The sequence below is a fragment of the Gossypium hirsutum genome, chromosome D11 (genome assembly GCF_007990345.1).
Source record: "Gossypium hirsutum isolate 1008001.06 chromosome D11, Gossypium_hirsutum_v2.1, whole genome shotgun sequence".
NCBI lineage: Eukaryota > Viridiplantae > Streptophyta > Magnoliopsida > Malvales > Malvaceae > Gossypium > Gossypium hirsutum.
The window spans coordinates 47,147,578-47,153,274 of NC_053447.1; positions in this window are offsets into that span (position 1 = coordinate 47,147,578).

Consider the following 5,697-nt stretch of genomic DNA (forward strand, 5'->3'; position numbering starts at 1 on the left):
TAATTAGAACATGCATTGGTAAATTTCCAATCTTATTTTTCCTTCCTTTATTTTCAGTCTTGTTATAATCTTTTACGTTTTAGTAATTGATTAAAAAGGCGTCATTTTGATTAAATTGAATTTAGTTAAGGTGTAATATATTTTATTTTAAAGTTATCAATGTTGCGTTATATATGTTCTTGAATGCGTATATTGATTTCTTAATTTTATATTTACGTATTAGATGAAATTAAAATAACAATCCACACATATTGATTCTTTTATAATAAGTATGATACATATATTTTTAATCTTTGTACATAATATCTCTTAGAGGATATTTGGTTCGTCGAATATTAGATTACGTTCTCAAATTTCTCAATCAACTCTGAAAAATCTCTCAAATAGTCTCTTAAATTTTTTTCCCTAAATTCTATGTTTATCTAAATTATACTTTTTATTATTTTTATTAGTATTTTCAAGAAATAGTTTTTTTATTAAAAATTTGTTCATGTTCAATTATATATTTAGCAATGGTCAAGTCTCTAGTTCGTTTTGATAACAAGTACATCTTCGTCAACCAATTGCAAATGGTAAGAATAAATTTTAATCTTTTTATTTCATAGTTATAATTGAACTTGATATTTTTTTTATAATTTTTAAGTAAATAGCTGGAAGATCGAATTTTGCAATGATATATTTGTAATCTACCCAGTCCTCCATCACCGTTGATTGAAACATGCTTAAAGGAAGCCGATTTTTTGCACGTAGCCCTTATAAGTCGAGGGTGTATGTTGGACCTGAAACTCATAAGCGTGTTGGTGGAGAGGTGGAGACCTGAGACGCACACATTCCATCTTTCATGCAATGAGTGTATTATCACTCTAAAGGACGTGCATTTACAGTTGGGGTTACCCGCGGACGGGTCGGTAGTTATCGGGTCTATTCAGTCTACTGATTAGGGAACTGTATGTTACGATCTTTTGGATGTGGTTCCAGAGACGATTTATGGTGTTCGTATCAAAATGGCCTGGTTACGAAATAATTTCGTGGAGCTAGTGGAGGATTCAACTGAAGAGGAAAGAGAACAATACGCTCGGGCGTATATCCTTTAGATTATCAGGGGTATGCTAATGTCGAATAAATCATGAAACCACATACATCTAAGGTGGCTACTGAAACTCGTTGATTTTAGAGGAGCTGGAGAAATTAATTGGGGATCTGTCGTGTTGGTGACATTGTACCGAGAGATGTGTCAGGCAACGCAACTAGAAAATATCAAAATTGGTGGTTGCCTTTTACTACTACAATCATGAGTTCGGTACCACTTTCCACTTTTACATGCTCGAGTGAACTATCCGTATACATTCCCACTCGTAATAAGGTAAAATTCAGTAGATATTACCATTATTAAATTGATTTAAAATAAAAGTATTATGCTAATATGTTATTTAAATAAGTAGAATCATGTTCTGAGTCAAGTGGGATTACCTACCGAGCTTAAAGATATATAACTTCTATTAGACCAACGATCGGAAGCGAATGTATGTATTTATTTAATTTTGAACTATATATAAATAACGTAGTTGATTTCGTATTTAGTATTTAGTAATATATATAACTAATGTTTTATTTTATCACGTTCATATATTTTGAATGGACATCATACGAGGACTCGACAATTCAATAGCACCTCAAGAGCTTGATGATCTGTACCATATCGACTTACAGTGACTTGATACGAATTGGTTGGTATTCCACTTGCAATATATTAACATGTGGAATAACCGGTATGATTTTTACCTACTCGTGAAAATATTATCATTTCAGAGGTAGCATGCAACCTGAAGTACATGCCATGGTTTAGGATCCATGGTAAGCCATATTTATACGAGGAAGAGGTGAGGCGTCGACATCCCCATATGAGTAGGCCACGATGAGACCCTTTAAATCGAAGGGGTAGCGAGGTGGGCCCATTATCAATGCCCACGCAAGAATTGACCCCGACGGCCTCAACAGTGATGCCCACACCACCCCCTATTCAGTATGTACCGTCTTATTCTGGTCAGTATCCTAACTCTTTTATTTTTACACAAGCACAAAATGTTGCACCACATTTTTCTACTTCTAGTTCTATGTCAGGTTGGATTGTTGGTCATCCATCCCTGATGTGGTACACGTCCGAGCCATCTCATTTCCCAATGACGGCGATGCCTACGATGATGTATACGGCATCTATGCATGAGGCACCGACAGGGAGTCTACTCATTATCCCATCGGCTTATGGGACTCAATATAGTTACGCTCATTCGTCGTGGGTGACTCAAACACCTTCGGGATCTTTGTTCTATCAAGGTGGGTCATCTTCCCAACCACCTATTTATAGACCGAAGGATGCACGATGCCAACCACGAATGCAAGGATCTACATCGACTGAAGGCGAACCCTGACAAACACAACCCCGCCCAAAAGTTAAACCTAGAAGGAATCTAGCGCGTAACCGCCAACCACCCCGATGTGGCACAGATTCTTATCGACATATGTATTAATGAATTCTATATTGTATCATTTAAGAAAATATAAGTTCTTTTGAATCTTTTTTGTACACAATTTGATTTTTGTACAATTAAACCCTAATCAAAATAGAAATTTACTTTGATTCTTTTCACATAGCATAGCAATAAGATTTGATTTGAAAAGAAATATCAAATGTTCTTTTTGAAAATTTCCATGAAGAAATATCAAATTTACTTTGGATTAACAATGGCTAACAATTCCTATGAAGACATATATTATAATGTTTACTTTTGATGTGGACATGATGGTATTGTATAGCCCGGGTTCCTACACCACCTGCATAACCTTTATTGGTTTGAGTTGTCCCGAATATCCATGTTGTTGCATATTCGAGTAGAGAATGATCGACCTTTTGGTTTTCGACACAATTCTTTATCGAGTATTAAATTAAATGGAGCAAATGATACAGACAGCCACTTACGTTTATCTAGGACTGGTGGGAATACATGTCTCCACACGTTGTACAAGTTTTCTAATTTATACATTTCGTCGACAAAGCTCATGGGGTCCAAACAGAGATTCATACAACCTACAATTGCATAAGCGCATGGAAAATAAAGTGCATCAAATATCCTACAGTCGCAAGTCCTATTTCTTAGGTGTACCCGATACACTCTCCCCGCAATACCTTGGTCAAGTCTGTTGAAATCTGTCACCTGAAACCATAGGTCATCGCGCGAGTGACAAACTACCATAATGCAGTTGGCTCGTGCCTTACCATTATTAATTTGTTCCAGTACCGCCGGACACCATACATGGCCTCCCTACAATTCCCCGACATAACTCGCCGCTCGCTTTGGGAACAATTTTGCCAAATGAAAGTATGTCTCTTTTATAACCGAGGTTATCGACAAATGATGGTTCCTTTTAAAAAGAAATTGATGCATTCTACTAGGATTGAGGTCATGTGGCCATATCGTAGCCCGTTGTCGTATGATTGTGTCCACTGATCGAAGGGTATGTTAGTGAGGTATGCTGCCCTTGCCGAGTGAGTTGATCGCAATATTCCAACATCTCATGAAAATAATCCTTCATGATCTCGTACCTTATCAATATAAATGGATAGCAACAATTACACACAAAGTATTATATAAAAACAAACGAAATATTACAAACCAAATAATATTGGTGGTGATTAAATACCCATGTTGGTCACTTGTCGTCACTCAGTGGTATACCGATATTGCTGGTAGTAGTTGGACGTAATGTACCTTAGACAATATCGATGGTGTGTACGATCCTAGAGGCTTCCATGTCGTTCAATTACAGATAGTATTCTAGTTCCCCGATCCGAGATGACACATATATCAGGTTGGGGGCAGATATGCCTCCTCAACCTAGACAGAAAGAAATCTCAGTCGTCTACTTTATCCCATGGTGTTATTGCTTACACAATTGGTAGGATCCTCCGATTACCATCTTGTGCCACATCTAACAATAGCCAATGGGTATATCTACCATAGATAAATGTACCGTTTATTTGTACCAATGGCTTGCAGTATTGGAATGCATCCCGACATTGTTTGAAGGTCCAAAACAGACGCTTGAACACTCAACACCTACAAAGCAAGCGATCGGTTTAGTACGCGTGACCCATTTCAAAATCTATTATGCAACCTGGTACGTACCTCTCTAGCACCTGACACCACTTCCATACCTCATTGTATGATGCATCCTACCCACTATGCATCTTCTCTAAGGCCTTCTGCTTAGCTATCCACAGCTTGCGGTACGAAGATCTGTAGTTGAATTGCTATGAATATTGACAATTAAAATCGACACAGCAGTCCTTGGATTCACTTTCACCATCGGTAGTATTAAGCCTGCAATCATATCTGAATCCAGCTTCGGATGATCTCATGAAACACCTACAACCCCATGAGTGCGTTAAATTAATTGGAACTAACCCTAAACCTTAAATAAAACCCTAAGAACTCAGTGATACTATACCAGAGGCAACACATGTATATGAACCAGTAAACTTTTTTATCACCTATAACCTCGCCACCTTCTTAATAGAAGCCATGATTTTCCATGCGTAGAAACTGTCTCAAATTACACACTTGGCATCAAACTTCTCAGATTTAGATTTAACCACGTGGAGGTTAATCTTGTTCTTAATGCTGTATCAATTCAATGCAACGAGAAAACCATCTTCGTTGGAGGTCTGACCCACCAATATCTGCCATGTTGGAATCCCCCTCACCAGTGGATGTCATAGGGAGTACATCATCCTTTCTTGTGTACGTTTCGGAACGTCCAAAATCACATGTCGATTAACAAACATAAAAGTTGATGCCATTCTCCAGTAAGTATTCCCAGCATTAAACATTGACCTACCGAGGTGCATCGTACAGGGGTCGTGTATTTCAATCTACCACCAAAACCCGATGGTTCAGTGTTCTGCCTTCCACAATTGAAATCTAAGGTTGAACCGGATAAGTGTCTTCCCATTGATGATTCTGGGATATCATAATGGGAACTTTCTAACAAAGTGGTTGGACTATCAACATTTTTAACTGTTCTCGCCTCTCGAACAAGAAGAGATGTTGAAATCACAAGTCCTTCATTTAGCCTTGAAAATTCCACGTATAACTCTAGAAACGGCGATCCACTGTTGAGGTGCGTCTACACCACCGCCTCCAATCCCTGAACACATTTGATATTAAATGAGTCATATTTCATAGGATCGACCGAAGTACAAAATTGATATTTAATAGATGAAACTCTCATTTCCATAGATCCAAAGATTTTTCGCCTAATTCCTTTACGAGATTCTGTCAACTCTATGTTATGGTCAAAAGTCAGTTGCATTGTGTTCTCCAATAAAAAAACCACACGATTCTTGGTGTCATGGACCTCACCGTCATAATAAATAATTGTACTAATTTGTCCACTCATTTTCAACCAAATTATCTGTCGAGAGAAATTCGAAACAAAAACATTATGAAAAAATGTAATGCTTCATATGAATATTAACCAGAAAAATCAAGTTATACCTTCTTCATATGAATATTAACCAGAAAAATCAAGTTATACCTTCCCTCTGAACTTCTTCAATTTCTATTGCTCCAACTTATGCCACAGAGGCTGAAATATGGGTTATTTATAGCCTAAGGGATAACGTCCCACTCTTTTCTA